This window comes from Rhinolophus hipposideros (assembly GCF_964194185.1).
Source record: "Rhinolophus hipposideros genome assembly, chromosome: 21".
NCBI lineage: Eukaryota > Metazoa > Chordata > Mammalia > Chiroptera > Rhinolophidae > Rhinolophus > Rhinolophus hipposideros.
The window spans coordinates 8,342,793-8,368,540 of NC_138067.1; the positions used below are offsets into that span (position 1 = coordinate 8,342,793).

Sequence of the window (25,748 nt, forward strand, 5' to 3'; positions counted from 1 at the left end):
TCTATCAAGATTAACCAAGTCCTGACAGTGTGCTCCAGGGATATGAAGACATAAGAAACAAGCTTTGCAACCTGGAGACTTCACCTACTGGAAAAGAAACTTCCAAAAAGACTCTCTTCAACCTTGCCAGAAAGGCCCCTATCAGGTACTGCTCACCAACACTTGTGCCACCAAACTGCAAAGAACAGACTCCTAGATTCACAAGACACATCTAAAGAAAGCCCTAACCCTGACTGGATCTGCACACCATCTATTGACCTAAAGGGGAAGATTTCCCAAAATTGAAGCAGATAACACCTGATTAGACAGCTTTCCCAAGATTTTCAGAGACCAAACCAGTTAGGTTTAAAATTAAGTCTCTCTTACATCTAGACTGTTAACTGACTCTGGATTCTTATCAAAAGTCATAGTCTCTGATTTTGCAACCTATGGGCTGCATTTGAGACATTTTTTCCAAAGAATTTCTTTTGAGATAACAATACTGTTTAATTGCTTCATGTTTTAGTCCTGCATGGTGTCTTCCCAAAGCGTTTGTTTAATTCTTTCAGTTCAGAGTGTACGTTGCTGTACGTTTACTATTCTCATCTACAGACTTTAGACAGGAAATGCGAGATGAGAGCTCTCTCTCGTACCCCTTTTTGTTACTCAAATGTGATCACAATAAGTTTCCCATCTGTGCACTTTCCCTCCAACTTGGGAAATGACACCCAGGAAAGGTCCTGGCATCGAGGGACAAATGATGACTGAATCTGGAAAAAACTATTAATAACTCTTGATCAGCAATGCTGTTGGAGAAAGACCTTGATCAGAAGGGGTAGGTGTGAAAATTAATACACAGAAATCTCATTTAAATGGAGTCAGGAGGCTAGAAGAGAGAACTCTAACACACGTCACTCAATGCACACTACTGACCCCAACTGGAAGTACCTTGCATTTCCAACCGGAAGTGATACTACCGTGTTTCCCTGAAAATAAGACCTAGCCGGCCCATCAGCTCTAATGTGTAAAATTAATATAAGACCTGGTGTTATATTACATTACATTGTATCCTATTATATTATACCCAGTATTATATTATATTATATTACATTATATTACATCATATCAGGTATTATATTATATTATACCCGGTCTTATATTAAAATATAATTTTTATATTTAAAATTTTTATATTTAAAATATATTAATTTTTGCTCCAAAAGATGCATTAGAGCTGATGGTCTAGCTAGGTCTTATTTTCGAGGAAACACAGTATATTACTACCCAGCAAGGGGAAGAAAACATGCTTCCTTGCCCCGTAACAGCTCAGCCAATGGGAGACTGACATAACTCAGCCAATAAAAAGTCACTGTACTTCAAACTTTCAGTTTCCTCCAATGGACTCTGTTTACCACAGCCCCTCCCAAGTCCATAAAAGAGGGTTCTTCTCCTTTGTTTTGCTGGACTTGCACATGGTTCCCCCTTAGACTGCATGTCCTGAATTGCAATTTTTTGTTGTTCCCAAATAAACCCATTTTTCTGGAGAAATATCTGGCTACTTGTTTAAGGTCAACATAACTAAAGCCACTATATTTAGTCCTAGGGTCCCCAAATTATTGCACCCAACTGACCAGTTGATCCTCAGATCCCAAACAGGCCATCTCCACCCTCCTCCAACAGCAACAGGATCACTGATAGCTGAGGATGAAAGACTTCTTCCCCTCGGGATCGCATGCCAATCAAGTTCCCAACTTCTTCCGCTAGAAGATCAGATACTTCATATTCTCAGAGAAGTTAGCAGCCCCATTCTGCAAATTGAGAATTAATGTGTCTGCACATTGAGAACTAAGTCTCACCTGTTACATATCAATTACTACTTAGGAGCTAGTGAGGGAAACCCACTGGTCTTGAAAGAAGAGGATCTGGGCTCAATCCTGAGAACACTAACAATGGCATGACCTCGGGCAAGTCACTGGATGCCTCGTACTTCTGGTCTCCTGGTTCTAACATGGGGACGCTATAATTACTGGGTTGTTCTAAAGATCCAATGAGAAAACACAATGAAAACAATGGAGAAGCCATAAAGAACCATGGAAATGTAAGGTAACGAAAACTTCTGGTCTAACATTCACCTGCCAGTATATTTAACAACGTATTTTTCATTGTGTTATTGTGCAAACAACTTAAAGTTAAAAAAAATGTATGTAACTCATTCATAATAATATGCATTAAATAAAGAAAAACGTTAGAATCATTAAGGACTCCACAATTTTGACTAGAGATCATTTGTTTTAGAATTAAGGCTTTAGCTTTAGTCCCAGTAAATTACAAGCCAAAATAATATGTTTAGCAATGTATTTTTTTTAAAAAAAGGAAAAAGAAGCAATAGGATAAAGAAGGGAAACTAGCAGGATGTCATTACAATAAAGGCATCGTTTAATAAACTAGAACTTAAAATGAGGTCTGTTTTCAACGTGAGTTTTTTGTTTTTTTCCCTAAGGAGTGTTTAACTGCCTTATTTCCCAGACACAAGGCCCAGAGCTCCCCTCTCCTGGCTAGAATGAGCTTCTGCAAAGCTCTGTGAAGAGCATGTTGAGGGGAGCAGTTACAACAGATCTCCCCCACCGTATCACCCAGTTTGGGTAAAGCACACAGAGAACTGACGTGAGTAAACAAGGATTTTCAGGGAGACATGAGTTGCTCACAAGTTAATACACAACTGCCTCATTCCTGAGCCTGGGAAGTCTTTTCTCATGCCCTCCTGTACTCTAATAAGCTCCATTACCTGGTCTCCAGGTCCACAGAAGCAGAAAAGCAGCAATTTGAAGGGCAGAAGGAAGACTACAGGTAGGGCCAATGAGAATATAGCTGACAGCAATTGAAGAAACAGAAACAATTAAGAAATGCCAAAGATAATTAAACAACAACAAAACAAAAAAACAAAACACCCAAGTCCTTTATGGGAGCTGAGTTATAGTGCAATTCTTACTGGTGACCATGATTTATCATCAAAGTTCAATGAGACTCCTATAGTTTTCAAGATAATAGGGTATGAACCATTTTGAAAAAGGTCTCTATCACAAATAGTTAATCTTAATTCTTAAAAACTTGGCTATCTTGAATAACCCACTCCCTGAGGATTCCAGATTATTGTGGTTTTATTGTAGTTAGATAGTTTTATGGTTAATGTATCGTGGTATAAATAAATATAGCTTAGCCTAAGCGTCTCCACTGAAAATATGTATGTCATAAAGTGACAAATAAGATAGGTCAATAACCAAACCCATAGTAAATAATTCAAGTATGAAAGTACATAACATTAAAATAAACTAAAATTTGTCCTCTTCAAAATTGACAATAAATTTATTGAAAGTGGACCTTCAAAATAAAAAAGCTAAATGTTCAAAGATAAATGGTGAGAAAAGAGGTATAAAATTGCTAACTTATACCCTTGTGATAAAATCTAAAGAATTCTACAGTACATTCATGAGAAGAGGCTACAGAGAAACAAACCTACCTTCTGCCTCTGTGTTACGATCAAGTGAACATTTTACACCATTCTTATTTAATTTCACATCATAAAGACATAGTAGATGCTCTATAAATTGTTACGGGACAAATATAACTTGCAAGTGGTTTGGAAGTCATATACTGTAAATGAAAGATGGGAGATACCAGGAATATCACCAACTTTTTTGGGGGAAGGGGTAGTTAGCCACGTAAGACGTACAGAAAGGGAAGGAGAAAGAGTTTGGACCTCAAAGGAGAGTGCTCCACTGAGGGCTAGAAAGCATCCGTTGACTTTGACTGCGTCTGGGGCAAAAGCTGCTGGTTAGCTCATAGAGTAGGAGATTGTGGCTGATCTAAAGACACTCGAAATAGCACCAGAAGATGTCAAGGACAAAGTCCCAGTCCCAGCCTCACAGCTCCCCCGGGACTAGCCTCACTACTAGTCAGGCCGACAAAAGATGTCCTGACATCCTGTCATCTTTTATCAGCCTGACTAGTAGTGAGGCTAGTCCCAGGGGAGCTGTGAGGCTGGGATTTGTGGCCCTGGGGAAATCGGGTGGCAGGGTGACCTCCATGGAGCCCTCAGGTCAGAGGGAGGTGACAAAGGCTATATGTATTATTGGCAAGCTTTCCTCACCTCCCTGGTGCTGATTATGTCAGGGTTTTAATAACCCCACGTTTTAGATTTTAATTTCCATGCCTATTTGGTTTGGGCGTTTTGTACAGTATAAGACCACAGAGGCAGGCATGCTTGCCTATAATGTCTACGGGCTTAATTTAGGCATCGCTATACTGTCTTACCATTGTGTTAACTCAAAGATGTAGTAACCTTTGCCATTTTCCCCCTGGGCTGTGAATTCTAGACAGTATACCAGACAACGGACACTGGTATCCTTGGTAAGGTCTCCAGCCTTACCCCAGTTTAGGAAAAGCTTAACTCCACACTCCACATCCAAGGTTCACACAGCCCACCAAAACACAGGCGACACTGCTGACATTACAAATTCGCTTTAGGGCAAAGTTTCAGTCCCCACATAGTTTCACAGTAAGCATCCCACCGGTCTATCTCATAAAGACCTGGCTTAGGGATTAATTTTACAAACACCTACACCACGTTCAGCGCGCGCCATGCATCTTTCACTCCACGTTTCAGGCCTCTGCAACTGATCGGCAAGTAGGGGCCAGTGTTTATGCTATTTTAGAGGGAAAAAAATCCAGGGACTTAGAAACACTAAAGGTAAACTTAGCAAGGCCTCTGAAGGGCTATTTAGAGACCAGGCAGAAGAAGGGGCACATTCTCTCTCTTTTGAGCAGGGTTTGGCAAACTACACCCTATGCACTAAATCCAGCCTGCAGCCTGTTTTTGTAAATGTTATTGGAACACTTTTATAAAAGTGTCATTGGTACCCCGTCACACCCACTTGTCCATGGCTGCTTTTACATCGCGATGACAAAATAGTTGCAACAGACATTGTCTGGCCCACAAAGCCTAAAATATTCACTAGGAGGCTCTTTGGAGAAAAAGTTTGCCAAGCCCTGCTTTAGAGGGTCTCTCTCTGGGAAGGATGGGAATCCCAGGAATCTGCCTCTACCCTGGAAAGCTACATCCCCCCACCCAACGTCCCTCTCCCCCACCCCTGAGATGTCCAGGTACCAGTTTCATTGTTACTTGATAATTACTCCTACCAGTGGCCTAAAATGCAACTCCCTTTCCGGTAGTGAGACGCTCAGTGAAGACACAGGACTGTGAAGTTATCAGAGCTATGACTGAATTCAAGTACAGGAAAATCTCAAAGAAGAAGATGATAAAGGACGTGTGGGATTTCACCAGAAAAGCGTGAGAGGAGGGAGGGCCTTCCAAACAGAAGAGGCAGGAGATGTGCAGGTATGGAGCTGGCCGTGCATGCTGAGGTCTATTGTAGGAAAACCAGTTGCTGTGAGAGAGGCGTACATGGTGGGAGTGGGAGTAAATGAAGCTGGAGAAGTTCTCCGGTCAGGTGGTGAGTGGCCTTGTGAATGACGCTGAGAAGCTGACAAGTGTTAGGCAGGAGCACGTCTCTAAAGAATTTAAGCAAAGTTGTCACCTGATCAGAGCTCCATTTTAGGAAGATCATTCTGATAGCAAGGGTGAGGTAGAAAAGGGTGGGAGATGTCTCTGCTCACTCATAGGACACTGCACCCTCCCCACCGCATCGACTCTGAAAACTCTTAATCTTCCTTCCATACGCACTCCAGGCAGTTTGACCTTCGTCCCCAGGGAGCTCAGGGTACCTTCCAGACAACTGCAACAATGGTGTAGCTCCCATCCCAAATCAGCATGTTTTTGACTGTCTTTTAGTCCCATGCTTCCCATCCATCTGTAGTGCAGGGCCAATTGCTGTTTTGTTTTATTCCTAAATTCCAGTTGTCTGTGGATCAATATTCTTGTAAAATATAAAATCGTGTGCCTGGGTATCACGGCAATGTCAAATTGCTAATACAAGTTTCGAAATGCTTTCTCTTATTTTTGGTATTTATCTTGTCATGGGCTGATAAGAAAAGTTTGTGGACTTCCAGTTTCCGCTCTGAGGTGTAAGGAGCTTGGAAGTCACCACTCCACCCTAACAACAAGTAAAAAGCTAAGCAAACTGAAAAATCAGCAAATCTTAGATCTCTAAGAGAAGTGAGGTCACAGGGCAAACAGCTGTCCCTCAAATTGGAGAGACAGCCAGGTCAATACAGAAAATCACAACTTACCTCCACCGGAACCAATTCTAGGGCAGGAGAAACCTAAACTGTAATTGACAAATTGCTGGAGGCTCAGAGAGTCAAAATCTCCAGGGGATGTTCTCCATACTCTTGTGAGTTTTCTCTCCGGAAGTTCAACCAGCTTCGCACAGTGAATACCAGAGAAAAACCTTCTCGAGCTTCCCAGGTTCCGGCAGGGGGAGGGGAAAAAGAATCATTTTGAAAAGTGCCAGAGCATTCTGTTCTTCTTAACAAGACATACTTTCAGGAGAAACTATTTTAACAGAGCCTGATCTGCTGGGGTTTTATCAGAGCCTAACTGATGTGGGGGAAAAGAAAGACCCACTTACAGTTGGCTTTGGCCTTCCACATAGAGAAAGGGAAATATGCAACACCAGCCTTCTCTAGTCATCCTGTCCCTTCTAAGGGCGGTGGGTGACCGAGAAGCATCTCTGAAGTTCAGGCAAGAGGCACAGGCTCCCTGAGAGGCTGAGAGCTAGTCATGGGGCTAATGGACGCTTCCCCACCTACCACGACCTATCCCCACATTGCTAAAGGCCTCTTTAGGACAGTCCCATTTACACAGTACAGCATATCTGAATACCAAGAAAAAATTACAAGGCTAAACAAAAATAAAAGCAAAAAACTAAAAGGCATAGCAAAAACAGAGTTTGAAGAGACAGCAAGCATCAGAACCAGACTCAGATATGGCAGGGATGTTGGAATTCTCAGACCAGGAATTTAAAACAACTGTGATTAATATGATAAGAACTGTAAGAGATAAAACAGATAGGATTCAAGAACAAATAGATAATGTAAGCCGAGAGATGGAAATTCTAAGAAACAATCAAAAAAGAAATGCTAGAGATAAAAAATGCTGTAACAGAAAGTAAGAATGCCTTTGATAGGCTTATTAGTAGACTGGACATGGTTGAAGAAAGAATCTTTGAGTTTGAGGGTATCTTAGTAGAAATCTCTTAAACTGAAAAGAGAAAGAAGACTGAGAAAAACAGAATATCCAAGAACTGTGACATAAGTACAAGAGATGTACATATGCATAATGAGATTACCAGAAGTAGAAAAAAGGAACATAGAAAAATATTTGAAGCAATAATAACTGAGATTTCCTGAAATTAATGCCAGATAACCAAACCACAAATCCAGGAAACAGAACAACAAGCTGGATAAATGCCAAGGGTGAGGTGGGGGGAACCCTACACATAGGCATATCATATTTAAATTGCAGAAAAGCAAAGATAAAGTCCTGAAAGAAACAGAGGAAAGAAATGCTTTACCTACAGAGGAACAAAGACAAGAATTACATCTGACTTTTCAGAATCATGTAAACAGAGGAGAATGGAGTGAAATACTTAGAGAGGAAATAAAAAAACCCTCACCAATCTAGAATTCTGTACCCTAAAAAATTATCCTTCAAAAGTAAAGAAGAAATAGACTTTCTTAGAAAAACAAACATTGAATTTGTTGACATTAGACCGGTCTTGTAAGAAATGTTAAAACAAGTTCTTTAGAAGAGAGTAGAAAAATCACATAGTTCAGAAATTCAGATGTACATAAAGAAAGGATGAACATAGGAAAAGGAGTAAGTGAAGGTAAAAAACTTTATTTTTCTTATTGACCTCACAGATAACAGTTTATTCAAAATAATAGAAACAATGTATTTGATCACACACACACAGAGGGTGCCAACAAAATGTACACGCATTTTAAGAATGGAAAAAACCTTATTAAAATTGTAATAATATAAATAGATAACCAAAGATGAGCACAAGTCGTGTATATTTTTTTGGCTCCCCGCTACACACACACACACACACACACACACCCCAAATCTGACAATTAAGTTCACCAATTTGTTGCTAACCTTTTTTTATATCAGAGGGATTCTTCATTATGAATTTGTACCAACTGGACAAACAGTTAACCAAGTTGACTATTTGGAAATGCTGAAAAGGCTCCATGAAAATGTTACACAACCTGAACTTTTCACCAACAATTCATGGCTCTTGCATCACGACAATGCACCAGCTCACACGGCACTGTCTGTGAGGGAGTTTTGAGCCAGTAAACAAGTAACTGTATTGGAACACCCTCCCTATTGACCTGATCTGGCCCCCAATGACTTCTTTCTTTACCCAAAGATAAAGGAAATATTGAAAGGAAGACGTTTTAATGACATTCAGGACATCAATGGTAATATGATGACAGATCTGATGATCATTCCAGAAAAAGAGTTCCAAAATTGCTTTGAAGCGTGGACTAGGCCCTGGCACCCGTGCATAGCTTCCCAAGGGGAGGACTTCGAAGGTGACCATGGTGATATTCAGCAATGAGGGATGTGATGGCACTTTTTCTAGGATGATTTCACAAACTTAATTGCCTGACCTCTGTATGTCAAGTATATTAAGCAGACACTGCTAGGAATATCATAAAGAGCTAGCTACCTTCAGGATTTCTAATCTGTCAGCTAGACTATAAACTCGGCGAGGGAAGGACCATGCTCATGGGAACTGTGGCGCCACTCTATGGCCAGCGCTGTCCAATATCCAGTATCTAGTAGGTGCTGAGTAAGCACTTGTAGAATGAATGTTGGCGGTAATAAGACCCAGATACCCTTACATACTAATTACTTAAGCATACGTGTAATCCAACCTCATCAAGTTTCTAAAAACAAAAGTATTCTCCAGTGCTTTTTTTCCTGGAAATGTTTTGCCCCTTGCTCTCTTTAAATTTCTATGCACACCTGAAATGTTGTACACTTAATTCATTGAACTGTTTAGTGGCTAGCTATAACTAGGAACACTGCTTTCCTTACTTTACGCGCCTTTGAACCCCATCTTTTTCAAAACAAACATTGCTCAATAATGATGAACAATTCATCTCAGACTTGTTTTTCACAGGACCATTGCAGCTATATTACACAACTAACAAAAAAAATGCAATAATGAAGAAAACATTTTTGAGAAATTGGCCCTTTAAGAGGAAAAAAATTTACACCACTATAAAAGAATAGATTGTGTTCCCTGCCTGCTACTAGATTGTAAGTTCCAGACCCCTTGGATATTCTACTGTCACCTCAAAACCAAACGCGCTGCCCACCCACACTGTATCTTTTTCTCCCCACTAGAGCTGCTTTCCCTCTGCTCCGTCTCAAAACACCAGCACCACTCCTGACTGTTGAAACTGTCTGGACACTCTAGTTGACATGCTTTTTTTCTTTATCCTCACATGTAACCAGTCACCAAGTCCTTTTATTTCCAGCATCTTGTTATCTCCCATCAATCCACTGACATCTCTCCTTTCTCTGGCCACTCTTTTAGCTCAAGCAACTATTCTCTCTCTCCTGGACAACTACTAGCAAAAATCACTGTACTCGTCTCTCACCGTCCAATCTTGCTGGCCTCCAATGCACTTCCCATGTCATTACCCAAAGTGATATTTCTAAAACACAGACTTGATCAGGTGAATGTAAAACAGAGCAAACTTCTCTGCCGGGCATATAAATGCCCTCCGCGGCCTGGCCCCTGCTCACTCTCGTCTCTCTCCCATCTCTGCACACACCCCTCCCGTGACTCTCAAACTGCTCACAGACTCCCAAAGCACTGTGCTCTCCCTTGTCTTTGGTCTTTGCTCCCCCTGCGTGGAGCCCACTTCCTTCAGGGCTCAACTCCAATGCCCCCTCCTCCGAGAAGCCTTCCCTGATCTTGTCCACCCTGTCAGACTTGGTTAGGGATGGCGCCCCTGTGGTCCCATGTGGTCCCAGGACACCTGGCCTTTCCCTCTTACCATGCTGTGCTGAAATGGTCTGTGTACGCCTCCCTCTCCACAGTAGGTCTTAGCTCCAAGCTCCACAAGGGCAAACGCTGCATGCTGTTCACCATTTTCTCTCCAGGCCTGAGCCCAGTGCCCACTTTCTTGAATTCAGGGAACATGTCGTATTCATATGTGATTCCCTGGATTTATTACAATGTTAAAACACAGTAGGTATGCATAAATGGTCATGAATTCTAGTGGTTAAAATCCAGTTCTGAGATGAGCACACTTTCACTTGCAACTTGTCCCCATATTCAGTGCCAAAACGTTTATATGACATGTACAGATGACAGTAGACATTTATTTCTACCATATATAGAATAACATATTACCAAGAACAGGGTTGTGATACAAGTATCTGTAAGCTGAATTTTCAGAACTGGAGACGTGCATCGTCAAGTTGGCAGCATTTGCTTTGGAGTCAAAGATCCTCATTATCACTTACTAGCAAGTTATTTCATCTTCCTGGGACTCAGCTTCTTCATATGAAAAACAAGCTTTCTCCAGCTTCAAAAGCCTGCAAGTGGCAGTGGCCTGCTATTTTTACCATTGAGTTTGAAAGGTATTTTGAATAAGAAGGCTCCCGGAAAAAAATAAAGTAGTCTGCTAATGTCTTGCAACTGACACTTGAGTATATTCATACATAAAGTTGAAAGATGACAAGTGGGTTAGGGTAATTTAGCAGTAAGTTGTTCTAAAAACATTTTGTGGAGAAAATATATATAAACAATTATAGACAAAATTATAAAGTGCCTGGTATTTTAAAAGAATATACAAAGAATACAGCAATCACAGCAGAGTCAGGAAGTCTAGTGGTAACCAACCTATGATTTGCAGTATTTGTAAAAAATTTTTTTTAAAACTGTCTAAAATTGCACCGTTTTCTTTTTCTTTTATTTTTTTTAACTGCTAGATAAACAGTATTACAAGATGATTCCACAACGGTTGGTCATTATATATATACTCAGAACTTTGAAGTCACTGACCTAATGTAGCCCTTTTACAAAACATGATTCTTTTCCGCCTCCAATATTGGCAATGCCATATAGTTGGGGATATCGGAATCAATATTATTACATATAAAATCCTGAATATCTTAATTTTAATTGTCTTTTATAACCGCTTTGGTCAAACCTATGATTTATAGAAATTTAAAGCAACTCTAACAGACCCTATGTCTCTTCATTTTTCCAACTTCCCCAGTTAAAGGGGCCTCAGTCATATTACAGCTTTCCTATTTTAGCCACCTAAAATTAGACGCATATTTAGAAAAGGCTCTTAGCTCTCTTACTACCTTGAAAAATAAGGTATTTTTATGCATTGAGTTTGAAAGGTATTTTGAATAAGAAAAATAATGCACAGAAATACTCATATTTTCTTAGGGTGCTCAAAATAGTTTCTTAGTAAAGTCATCAGCTCTATATATAATCTTACAAACGTACTCTTTATGTAACTTTTTATCTACATGTGATCTTGCTGTTTTAATTTTGAAGTTTTTCCAAATAAATTCTTTTGTTATTTTAAGCCTAAAATAAACTAAAACTTTAAAAAGTATTATAGTGTAATAGATAATGCATTTAAGACAACAGACAAGTTATATAAAATATTCTATTCCTCATAAAACATAAAAGGAGGGAAATTATATTTGATTTTACACATACACACCCACACACCTACATACAAACAGATTGAGCCTCATGAACTAAAAGATACTTCCAAGCCCTAGTTTTTTTCACTCAAAACCCACATTATTTAAATTCAAATATTACTCTGTTTAAAAAGCAAGCCTCATTTCTGGTGAGTTCCTAAAACATAGGAAGCTGTTAGATATACTTTGGGGCTGTGATATAGCCCCTTTGATGCCCCAGGAAATTCTAGCCAGACCAGATTCCACCCCACTTCCGACAAACCACACCTCAGCTTATTTCCCTCTTCCTATCTGATGTCCTCCTTCTCCATATCACATGTAGACCAGGGGGTGCCAAAAAATGTATACACGTCAGGAGATGTTACCTTACAATGTGTATACAAATTTTTTGGCATCCTCTGAATACTCGTATGCACCTTCAAAATTCCAGCCCATTTTCTGTGAGGTCTGCTCCAGCAGTTTCAGCATTGCTAGTCTCTCTCCTGAATCCGGAAGGTTCTTGATTTCTAGTGATGCATAACCACATTGGTCTCTGTCTCAGTTCCTTTTTACTTTCCCCGTCCCCACTGCCCAAGCTAAGCGTGGTGACAATCACACTAAGCGAACAGTGGCTGGATGGCTCTTCTTTACTGTTAGGTTCCCAGGGCCTAGAAGTGCTAGATAATGAGGTGCTTCAATAGCTGCTTAATGATAAATGCCTACTGGTATATATAAAGATTCCATGTATACATACTTTTATCCAGGTCATTTTTAAGGGCAATGATTTTGTATTATCGTACATCATTTATATCACTATGGTCATGGCCAAAATGATGAAACTATATTTAGAAGCATTGAAAGATGGGTCCCCTGAGCCTAGTGCTTCACTCAAAAAATTAAAGATTTATAATATTGACGGTTATTAAGATTATTGTAATCAGTTAACCACATCCAATGTTTCTTTTAAAAAAATGAAGCTATATCTTCATTTTAAAGTTAACATATGTGGTGGAAAATCAGAGTAAAAATTATCCTTGAATATCCTTTTAGTGGGTTTCCCCCAAAAAATAACACACACGATTTTGTACATACCTCACTATGTCTCAGTAATTATAAAACAGTATTGTTTCCATCAGGGTTTGAAACACAGCTGTTTCTTCCATTAAACATCCTGTAAAGCAGTTGTATTTTTAGGGGTCATGTACTAAGAAAAAATACTTAAATAACATTTTTTCTTTTTCCTACTAAGTGCATATAGTTGAATTAAATGAGCATTAAATGCAATACCACTGAATACAAATTGTAAAGATAATGAATTAATTCTATAAATAAAAGTTGCAGGAAGATAACAGCAACAAAAGCTAAAGAGTCTATCAATTCAGAAATTGTTACAATATATCCTTGAATGTCAAGTCTCCATTAACACCTGGAAAATTCCCCCTAAATTTCTTCAAGTAAGCTCTCAGCTTTGCAACATCTTTTCTATAGTATGTCTACCTTTATTCCTTTACACAGGAATTGTTTCTCTCTCACAAAATATTTCTTTAAAATTTTTTTAAAAGTATTTCTCCAAAAATAAGAAAAAAATCTAGGTTGTGGAAAATTATTTTTGATATCCGGGTACAAGTTATTTACGATAGTCTGCATGTTTTAAAATCCTAAACAAATCCAGTTAAAGCAAAAACACCACAAAAATGTAGATGTCCTCCTTGTCTTCCCATCCACACACAAAATCACGTCTAGTCTTAAAAAGAAATACTCTATATAATTATCATATAAACCACAATTGCACTCCTAGGCATTTATCCCAGGAAAATGAAAACTTAACGTTCACACAAAAAAACTGTAAACAAATGTTTATAGCAGTTTTATTTGTAATAGTCAAAAGCTAGAAACAACCCCTGTCCCAGCTGGTGGATGGTTAAACAAACCATGGGCCAATCATACCATGGACCACTACCCAACAATACAAAAGAACAAATTATTGATATATGCAAGTTAAATCTCCAGAAAATTATGCTGAGTGAGAAAAGCCAGTCCCAAAAGGTTACATAGTACATGATTCCATTTACGTAACATTCTTGAAAAGAGAAATTAGCAATGGAGTACAGATTAGTGGTTGTTCGGGTTAAGGGGGTGGGTTAGGAAAGCAGTGAGTATGGATATAAAAGGGCAACCTGAGGAATCCTTGCAGTGATGGAAACGTTCTGTATCTGACTGTCAATGTCAACACCCAGGCTATGACCGTGCTAGACACTGGAAGGTGTTACTATTGGGGAAACTGGGTAACAGGTAAAAGGGGTCTCCATGATTTAGCACAACTGCATGGGAAGTCTATAATTATCTCAAAATATAGTTTAATTAGAATAATAAAAAAAGAAATACTCTAGCGTGATAAACTGACTTTGCCGTACTGAGATCTGAGCTGAAGAATTCATCATAGCACTTTGATCCTTGGTCAAGGCTACAGAAGTGGATGAAGTACAAACTGGGTTACTCCCAACACTGTAACTCAGAGCAGTTTCCTCTGCGAATTTCCCCAGTTCCTTAGCTGAGGGCTACCTCTGGTCAGATATACCCCTTCACAGTGTTCACACCGCAGAGGCGGGAGGCCTGCCTGCCACAGAAGAAGATGAATCTTTCCGTTATCCTGCAGTCACCACAGAGGTCACAACAAGGAATTTCACAATGGGGAGGCAAGTCCTCATTATTGAGTCTACTCTAATGGAAGAACTCGGTGAAAACTGGATATCAACCTTCTTCACATAAATCAAACGTTCAAACACACAGCAGACGCTCTGCCAGTCAAGGCGACTGTTTCTCGTATGCGAGCTGAGCTAATAGATTTGTTAAGGAGAAAATGTTCTGTTCCAGAGGGACTAATAGAGAGAGTTAAAATATATACACGGATATGTTTCAAGTCCTTTTTCTCCCCCAAACATAATTGGGTCACAGAAGAAAGTGATTTTAAACCTACTCTAATGATACTGGATTGCCAGAAGATTGCTATGATGGAGAAAGGGATTTTTTTTTTCCAGACCTCTTTTTCAGGTATAAACATTCATTCAACCCAATAAAGACATTTTAGGAAAAAAAGTCCACTTCTGAAATTGATTTTTTCTGTACTTTGATTAAAACAACAAATGTTTGGTGATACTCTAGCATTTCAATACAATTCTAGCATTTCAAATAAAATTGGTGATCATGAAGCACATAACCTTCTTCTGAATGACAACTTGGGATTTTAATGGGAAAAATACTGTAGTCTATAAATAGGAACATCCAAAACATTGAAACCACTTGAGCACTTGATTTTTCCATGTCCTTTGCATCTAGATTGAACAGACCTCAGGAAATTTTGAAGACCGACAGCTGAATCTAAAAGAAACAAACAAAAAAACATTTAGTTGTCATGATCACTGTCACCATCAATCCCTATTATCTTATACTTCACCAACTGCACTTAACTTTGCCCTGCCGCTTTATGCTTGGGAGAAGACAAATCATTAATCAATTATGTACACTAATTAAAAATGCTACCTTTAGGAGACATTTTAATAACTTAGTACCAGGGGTATTTCCTCTAACTGCTTACTTTAAAACATTCGACAACACATGAGCCAGGACGCACTGAACATATGCAAACACTTAATGCTACAGTCACATCAACTATCAAATTGTCCCCCAAAAGTGGCAGTACAATTCCACAACTGCTGGAGGTGACATGGAAAATAGAATTATATGCTAATTTGTTCCTATATTAAATTATCATAGGTCAGATCAAACACAGTAAAATGAATTCTGGAAAAAAATTAACTAAGTAGATTGGTATGTACTGTGACAAAGTAAACTGTTTATCTTAATAGATAAAAATACACGAAAGATTTTTCAAACTCGGTATTTTCTCCTTTTCTAAAAGTAAATGTTTTAACCAACCCAAGGTAATGAATTGCATGATTTAAAAACACTTTATATAGTTATTCCCTGAAGAAAAACAGGGGCAAGTTATTTTTTTTTTAAGGGGAGAAAAGAAATGAAAAAAGGCATAATATCCAAAACAGAATAATTTTCCCCAAAAAACTTTACTTTATCTACATATTTATTAAATTTAATTCACGTAAATAGTTGTACACATGTACTGTAAAATGAACACACATGTTCAAACTAAAGAATGGGGTCAAAGGTACTGACTATAATACATTTATTATTTTACTCCAAAATAAACTAAACAATATAGATGTTTTCCTTAGTGTAGATTTGTCTGAAGAAACTACAAAAAATAACTATTAAATAATCTATACCCATTTTTTTTCTGGAAGGTATAACCAGTGTTTTGCCTTATCCATAGATACCTATGTTCTGTGGATACTACATCAACTTAAAAAACTATAAACCAAATTAATGGTTGAAGAATTTGGATTATCAGTTGTATATACGATGATGGTACATCCCTCATATTCCTATTTTCCAGGGTCATTTTAATAGAGCAAGGGAAAGAATTTGGGGGAGAGCAGATGGATAAATGAAATCTTACATCATTTGAAACCATGGGACCAGCATTTTATATAACATCTAGTTCACTGCAAGACGCAACTAAGATGAATGACAGATCATCTGTGTCCCACCCTTGGGCAAATACCTGGGAAAACAATAAAATAACTTTTTTTTCCTAGAGTCTATCCTTTTTCCCATTAAAAGATATGTTTGTATTTTTCATTTTATTGCAACATTTCCAATGCCATGCTACAAGAGAACTAGCACAAAAAGCCATCTGAATTTTCTTTAAATCATAATTCATTTTTAATTTCTAAAGGGACTTTACCTATTGCTGTTAATAAGACTTTATTACTATTAGTTATCATAAAATGTCAGGTTCCCATGAAGTATCGGTTTGACATCTTGTTCAAATGCTATATATTTTCTGCTATATATTACTGGCATCGTTTACCCTATTTTCTCCTTACCAAGTTAGCTATGGAGATACTTATTCAGTTATAAAATCTTCAGGCTCCTTGATGGACTATAAAATAAAGCGATATGCATCTCTGCTATCATTCTTGTTTGAAGGACCTTATGTACTGAGATCTTAATCCATAAAAAGGTTAGAATTATATTTTTAAAAGGGGTAGAAGTCTGACAAAAAAATGAAAACATGCTATGTTTCATGATGCCTACAATATCAGGACTTAAGTAAATTAATCTTCATTCCCACTGAAAGCAATCTGATGTCCAGGGACTGGAAATTATTCTACCATAAAATACGGCACATTAAATACTACAATAACCCATTTGAAATGTCTTCAGATAATTATTATGTCATCTACAAATGATTGTACATATAGTTATATTTTAATATTCATTATTGGAGATTGTAATACAAAATATGTTGAAATTGTAAAAATAATAAGTCGGGTAAAGATAAGATCAAGCAAATCTGTAGCTATTCTATGGCTAAAAGACTACAAATAAGATTTGAAAAAGAATCAGTAAAAACAAGGGCAAAATATTTGGACCCTGGTTATCATTCCTGATGGTTTGCATATAAAACTCCTTATCTCCACTAGCTAGTTGAAAAGAATGAAAAGCTTCTTAGAACCAGCTAAAAAGAAAGTCTTTACCATGCTCCTTGAAAAAGCTCATTTTCACATTACTCAGGCTTCATTATGCTAAATCAATATTCGTTTAGTCACTGGGGTTATTGACATATTTTAAAATAAAAGTATACCCTTCAGCTACTGCACTCATTACAGGTAATTTGTCTTGTCAGAGAGCAGGGAATATTATCCTAGTCTTTCAGGGGCTGACAGCCCATGGAAATACCTCCCCATGGTTACAACTGTAAATAATTTTAAGGTAAAATATTGAAAAATCAATGACTGTTTCCTGCAATCTGTCACAAACAAATCAATCATAATCTGTACTGCCAGAGAGTATGATTTGAAGGAGATGGGAGCAGATGTAATTCTTGGCTGGAATCTCTCATTTCAAAATCACTTCACATAATGGTGTCATCATTTAAACACTTAACAGTCAGTGCAACTGCCACTGTAACATCTAGTTGGACAAAACCACAAGGAGGAGGAGGAGAAAATGCCATCACTATTATGTTAACAAACATTTAATTTAAATGGTTGCTGTATTAGGAAATTTCAGCTGAAAACAGTTTTACCTGCCCCCTTTCAGAGTTCTAAATTAATCAAGGCTGCTTTTCTATGTACTGATGCTTAATAAATTAGCCAATGACTCAACATTTTACTTTCTAAAGCATGTCCATTTTTAATATAGAGAATCAAATTTGGAGTTAATGAATTAGACATTTGGATTGTAGAATATCCATAATTCTATCCATATAACAAAGACAAAAATAGTGCCATAGATGTCGAGATTATACTTTTAAATTAGGTCTAAAGGTCTCTGTTGCCAAGATATTAAATTTTATATTTTCCTTCTATTAATACGTATTACATTTCAACTTTGTAATAGTGTAGCGTATTTTAAGATGGCCAGCAAGATCTATTAAGTCAACTCAAAAATACCCTTGCATTCCCTAAACAAGCTATACCATAGACAGCTATTTTAAAAGCTGGAGTAATAACCCAAGTATATAAACTGTAAAAGTTCGTCAAGGTCATAATATCGAATTGTTTTGCAAATGTAAACTGCTTTCCAAGTAATCACTTTAACATCACCATTTTTTCTAGGCTACATTTTAATGGCTTCCTTAGCTGCTTACAACCTCTACCTAGGCATGAATAAAAGAATCTGAGATTGGCATATTTCCCCTTCCTGTTGTGTTAATCAAAAGCATCATTTGATTTAAAGATTTAAGACTCTTTTCCTGAAGGTTTTGTTTTTAAATGTATACTAGCTTCCTTAATAGAAGAAACTGATTTTCGGTACCACAATGCTTACCAATTTCCTCATTCTATAATTAGACACCACCAAGCCCTTTATTGTTCTACTAATATCCCTCCATAGATGTAGTTCAGGGAGTAGGTAGTTTTGATCACTAGAAAAGTACATTTTTTTAGAAAAAGAAAAAAAAAAGATATAAAACACCATTACACAACTTAAGCCTGTATAAACAGTCTTAGCTGTAGTAACTAGTCTTTTATAAAAGGGTTTTATGTTTTCAATTTAACCTGCATATTCAATGTGGCAACATAGCTTGAGACATAGAAGCTTTTCTTATTGATACAAATTGAACATAATTTTCGTTCTTTAAGAATCTTAGGTTCATTCTTTAACAACGTTGGGTTTTTGAAAATGAAACAGAACACAAATAAATTATCAAATATATCGTGCAGAATAATACAAAGTCCTCCATTCCATTTGAGTCCCCGCAACAGCTGCAAAAGCACGCAGCAAGCCAACCTAATGAGAGGAAAAGGACAGAATTACCCGTAGCCTAGGATTACACGAAAAATGGAAAGGGACTTAAAGCTGTGAACTAGAAAAAGCACTCGTGTGTGTTTGTGTGTGTGTGTGCGCGCGCGTGTGTGTGTGTGTGTGTGTGTGTGTGTGTGTGTGTACGCTCCTGGCCTGCAGTGCACTAGGGGAGCCGAGGCTGGGCCCAGCTAACTCCTTGGTAGAGCTCTGGAGCCAGTTGTCAACCCCCAAGTCTCCCACTCACAGTTTGGTTGTGGCCGGCAATAAATCGCCCTGCAGAAGAGAGAGCATTCCCCCAGAGGAGGCAACAAAGGCTGGGAGGTAAGTGAGGGCCCCCAACAACCTGCTAACTGCATGCACATCAGCTACCAACTAAAATGACATCGACTACAACTGTACGGGCCACCATCACAGATCGAATTCTCAGAAAGACGCTATTTTAAGGGTGCTGAGTATGCCTAGATGAGATTTCTCAGCTCTCCCAATACAACCCATAGCTCTGGGAGAAGCAGCTCAAAAACTCAGCACAGGAAAATCAGATCATTTTCATATCTCAAATGTAAAGAAATGGCTGTCTACTAGATAAAGTTCTTATATGTAATAAAGGCTTAGGATTACAGAGGAAAGTATTCTTTTAAAAGAGATAATATTACCTCCCTATCTTCAGAATCTCCTCCTTCCAATAGCCAGCACAGTAGCTCCATTATGAACCGTAGATTCTTAAAAAGAAAAACAGCAATAGTTAGCTTCATCTTTCCTACCACTTCCTTCCTTCATGGAATTACAATTTAATTACCAATACTTCGATTGATTTTATTCCTGAATGATACATTTCTCAAAGAGCATGCTCTAGCTATTTCCACCAGAGAACATTTAACACAACCTTCTCAATTAATCAACCATAACCTATTACTGCTGAAAGGATGTGTTTTCTTCAGATTTTTAAAAGAGTGGGGAACCTCCCCCACCACCACAGACACACCTATTTTATATAAAAGGAGTGTGAGTTTTAGTACATTTGAATACTATTAATATATATAACATATGAATCAATAAATTTTGGTTGACAACAGATAAAAACCTCAACTAATTCACATATGTGTTTAGATTTTTTCCTATATTTATCCTTAGGAGAAAAAAACCCCCAAACCTCTTATCTCTTAAATTCAACAACTTTACACATGATTCAAAAAAAAAAATTAAGTTTAAAGGCAAACAAAGAGGAATCAGATTGCTCACTGGTTAATATTTTCTTTCTATTTGTGTTGTGTATTTTCTAACTGGCTGTAATGCTTCAGTTCCTGGTCATACATGAAACCCCATCTCCATAAGACCTAGTCAGTGATAGGGGAACACAAATGTGTTATTTAAGAACAATTATATATTACTTCATATTATGTTAAAAATCATTTTAATACCTTTGAAAGTATTCGCAGAGAAGCATTTGTTTTATTGCAGGCTCTACTAACTATAGTTGCCTCCTGTAAAATTAGCTTTTTGGGGGTCATACAACCATCTTTTTTTACTTAACAAAATGTTCTCTATTATTAAATCCAGTTCCTTGCTCTCCCCACTACACAACACAAATAGTCTGCAAAATAATTTTTTCTCACAGCTTTCTCATCCGCTTGCACTGAGGAGCCCCACTTTTGATGAGAAATGACAAGTTTTACATGTAACTGTGTACTCTTTGTCATTAAGAGAGTTTGGTACTCATGACTGGAGCTGATAACTCCCACCAAATTTATTCTGAACAGAACTGGGTAATGAAAATAATAAAATTTAAAAAAAACAACCTATAATTTGGTATAAACAGATTATTTCCTTCAAATAATCATTCTATTTTTACAAAAACATCGTAACTTTAGTCTTAAAAGTTTTATGAAAAGCACTGAGTTTATAAATTTCACTAACCAATGATATCATTAAAAATAAATTATTCAGTGTATTTCCATGAATCAAAAATTTTTCTATTTACTGAACCTTTGTTTAATTCATTAGTAAAATGTTAATAATCAAAAGCCTCAAGTGACGTTCTGCCCTTAGTCCCTATTACCGATATGAATACTTTGGTAAAACCAGCACATGCAATTTGGGGTGTACTCCACATACAAGCATACTGTGCAGAGACTCACTTGCAGATGAGCCTGGGGCTGTGCAAGGACAAAGTTCAGCCAATATTTGGAGGAACCCCATAGTTCAGAAGTCAACTTAGCTGAAAACATCCAAATGTATTATGGAAGCAGCATACTTATCACCTGCACAGAAACTGGAAATGATTCTGTTTAAGGAAACACAGAAGACCAGTTAAATACTTTTGGGATATTAGATATGAGTATCTAATCTAATTTTCTCCAAGGTACCACTCCATATTACGGCAAGAAAAAACAAATAAAGGCTGTATCAAGATGTGGAATATCATTAGCCTGAGAAAAGGCTAGCAAAATGGATTACATAAATGACAACTGCAGGAGAAAATTATATTCCCTTCTCCTGAACAAATGTTAAGTGCATCCTTACTAATAAAGACTTAAACTTAAACTGCATTAGAATATACTGGTTTTCAATTTTGAAGCACCTAAGTTAATTTGCCAAGCTAAATTGGTGCTTAGGTATACTCTAGCTATAAAAATATTGAAGACTTATGCAGAAATAAGTCATAGGAATCACACTTCAGAGTAGTGCTATAAAAGCAAACCAGTCATTACTGAACAAGAAAAAAATAATTCCAAGATTTTTCATCTTCTTAGAGTGCTTCAGCTGCTATTCTATAAAGAACAATTATTCTCTATAAAACAGCTAACAATTACACCAAAAAGAAGTTAAAAATACAGAAGCCAACTCACTGTTGAAATTGAAGGGAAATAAACAAATATATTGCGATATTACCACACAAAACAGGCTATGCTATTTCAGAGTTAAAACATTATTCCAGAATATGACATTGTTTTCATAATCTACAATTCACTCAGGATTACGTTTCATTTACTTGCATGTTATCAACTAAAGAACGCTTGAATTTTTTCTAAGATTTCTGTAATATGAAAATATATTAATAATTATTTGGGTTACTTATTGAAACAGGTGATAGGTAATTAATTCATACTGCTATGTCATTTAACACAGCACATCAAATTTGAAAATAACACAAGGGTAACAGCATGGGGATGCTGATCTTAGCTGCCAGAAAAAAAATTCTGATGGGGAAGTTGGGGGATCAGTAAAGCATTTATTTCACAATTAATGCTCTTGTTTTAGTTTCAGAAAACAAATCTAAATAAGTCTTTCTTTGATTTTAGTTTACCATGTAATTCTAGCCAGCTAATTAACCTTGGAGTCACAAATGAGCTGTGACTCTACACCTGGCTTCTCCGATCATATGCCTGTGGCCTCCTCCACTTTCATTTCCTCTTTCTACAATGAGTTTTAATATTAAAGAAAAACACTCACACATCTTACATACACACTGATGGAAAGACAGCTTCCAGGAAACCATGATCTACAAAGGGGGGGTGGGCATCCTAATGCAATACTGATGTTAAAGGGTATTAGGTGCTGGGTAAGCCAAAGGTAATATGATCAACAGCATCCCTCTTGCTTTTGTTTTTGCATTCAGAGATTTGAAGTCAAGGACAGTAGTATTAATTTAGTAGTCACCCAGGTTACGATTCTTATCCTTCAGTTAATAAGGAGCTAAATGCACTATCTTCCTTTGCTCATCAATTCCAATTTACAGAACAATATTTTGGAAGAAATAAAACAGTTTTTTGTCTATTTCTGGAAATAAAACCAAGGCATTCCATTAGCAATGAAGCTAAGTACCTGATGATATGGAAAAAATTGCTTTAGATCATTAAAACATTCTAGGGAACTGTTTTCCAAAAAAATGAAGTGGCATGAATTTCTCACATATTTACCTTTTTATTATATTCCTGTTTCTGCATATAAAGCATCCCTTCCTCTATAGGTTTATTCTGAACACTAATAAACGTTTGCTTAATGTACTGCTCTGTTAATGCTTTTCTTTTTAAATTAGTAACCATTATTCCACAGAGATAGAGCACAAAGAAAGCCGACAAAGGCATTGCCAAAACGCCACAAGTAGTATTAGGACATGCCAGAACACTTAACATTAAACTATCATTTCTCTCTACAACTTCTGTTGCCAAAGTGCTCACAAAATCTGGAAGCTCAAAGACAGGTTTCAAGTGCAATTAAATTCTCCCAAAGCAAAACTGTACAAAAATATGCTGCCCTTCTTATGTCACCATTTTATAGACAACATTTTCTCAGGATCTTAATTAAGATAACGAGGCACACCTGTGTCAACATTCTCTGGTAAGACAGCCTTATCAATCATAATCCTTTAAGTACACTCCCGAACAGCAAGGCGATATGACAGAAGCAATCTGTTGCCTTTCCTAGTGTGGGTGTCGTGTCTCTCCCACAAAAATTATGAGATCTTTAAAATACTGCAGACCTACTTTTACGAGTCTTTTAAAGTTTTAACTGTAAACAGTTATTACACTGAATAAACAGGAATAACCTCTTTTGCACTCGATTTCAACAATAGCAACTGTACAGCCAAAACTCGAAGAGCAAGCTCTAAGGCCAGGTCTTAGCAATACAACTGCGGATCTGACTTTAAAGCTTTACATTTTAAGAGTTATGCATAACTGGATCCGTGCAGACACGACACGCCCATGAATCCTTAATAACTCCTAAATTTACCGTTTTTAAAATCCGACGGTAAACACAAGCAGGGCATACCTATCCCCCCTAGTTGAAGTCAAAATGTTCAGGAAGATACAAATGCAGCAGCAGGCTGCAGCCCCCCACATGGTCCCCTGAAATAAGAGGGAGGGAGCCCTCCCCTCTCCTGGGGGAGAAAGCTCCCGCGACAGGAGCCCAGTGAAACTACCACTAACAAGGAGGCAGGTTCCCGAACGGGACAGCTGATGAATACAGGGGGCCCAGGGGGGCGAGAGAACCTATCGCCACCACCACCGAGATTTAAAAAAAAAAAAGAAAGAAAGAAAGAAAGAAAAAAGTTAAAACCCCGTGTTTACCAGCAAAAACGGGAACGCTCGTGCGGGCAAACGGAGACAGCCCTCCGGATGCCGTGGGCCTCCCGCCTGCCTGCCCACGAGCAGCTCTTCCCTTTCGTGCGTTAACACCAGTGCATCCAGCCACGCGGCAGAGCCATCAACGCGCACGTAACGCAGAGAAGAGAGACGTCCTTTAGGAAACGAGTCTTCAACTCGACGCAGAGCGGAGGTGACAACCACGGCCACGGAGCCACACGTGCTAAACGCCTCGGTATCTCTCAGGCCCTCCCGCAGCCCCCGACACCCCGCAGCGGACAGTCAGAGAGAAGGGGTGGGGGCCGGGCGGGGGACGCCGCCCCGCGCGGCAGGACGGCGTAACGGGACGCTCGGCGGGACGAGCTCCGCGGCCCCGTCTCGGCCGCCAGCGTCCCGGACGAGGGCCGCGAGGAGGCAGCGCCGCGCGCCGGCAGGGGGCCTCACCCACCCACCGGGAGAGGCCGCTCCACACTTGGGCGGCGCACTGCGGCGCGCGGCGGGTTCACCGGGGACCGCGAACGCGGCTCGAGGGGCGGACGCCGGGCCATCGGGCTCACCTCTCCTTCGCGGCGCGCGCGCGCGGGACGCGGACGCTCCCTCGTGGCCGGCGCGAGCTCCCGGCGGGCGGCGCGCGCGGGCCGCTACCGGCCGTTACCGCGAGGGGCTGCGGCGCGGCGGGCGGAGCCGGGGGCGGTCTCTGAGCGGCGGCGCGACCGCGCGCGGCGGGAGACGTGGGGGGAGGGGGAGACGCTCCCGGGCGCCCCCCGAGACCACTCCGGCCTAGACGGCTCCCGGGAAGACACCCCCTCTCGGCCGCCTGAGACGCCGCCGCGCGCCGGCTCCGCGCGCCCTCCTCCTCCAGCCGTCCGGGCCCTCGGCGGCGCCTCAGGCTCCGCAGATGCGCGGCCGCCGAGGCCACCGGCTTCCCGTCTCCATGACAATAGTGCTCCGACGCCCCGCCCGGCCCCACCCCCTCGGCGCCGGGACTCGAAGGGCAGCACGCTCACGTCCTCGGGGGGCGGAGTCAATGGAGGCAAGCGTCCAATTAGAGGTGAAGGCGGGGAGGGAAAGCGCCGCGAGGACCGAAAGGCTTCGGAGAACGTCCGCTGGAGGGGCGGAGCCTGAGAGGGCCGACGGAGGGGAGGAGTCAGCGCGCGTGCGCCGAGTCGCGCCGCGGTGCGTGTGTGACTGTGCTGAAGCGGTTGGGGTGCGGGGACCCGGGCTTAAGAAATAAGTGTACCTCGCCTGTCAAAGTCTTTGCGGGGCACTTTCTGTATAGTAGTGCTTCGACTTGCATGTGATCCCAACATAAAAGGCTACAAAGGCCCTGATACACTGAGCTCCCGCGAAGTGCCCAGCAATGTGCCGGCCCCGGTGCTGGTTCGCCAGCGCCCCTGTCTGTCCCCTAGATCGAGAGCGTCTGTGGCTTGTGGCCGCGCGGGGTGGACAGGCAGAGGGTCTGTTTTGTACTGTGTGGCCGTCGCGGGCAAGGTCTCTGCCTGTGACTCAGTTGTGTGTGTTTGCCTTGCCAGCGCCTCTCTGAACAAACAGTGGTTGGGCTGGGCACTGCTCTGCGCAGTGTTTACAGTGGAGCACGGGCG

The 25,748-nt window shown here is 39.7% G+C and overlaps 1 long non-coding RNA gene across 1 annotated transcript; it reads right to left on the reverse strand.

Annotated features, from left to right (window-relative positions):
• Positions 1-13,518: 13,518 nt before the first annotated feature.
• Positions 13,519-24,833, reverse strand: LOC308490391. The gene is made up of 4 exons (XR_013992200.1): positions 24,133-24,833; positions 21,199-21,344; positions 19,717-19,782; positions 13,519-15,052 (listed from the first exon to the last, which is right to left on the reverse strand). It is a non-coding gene; the product is annotated as an uncharacterized lncRNA (long non-coding RNA).
• Between the last annotated feature and the right edge of the window lie 915 nt (positions 24,834-25,748).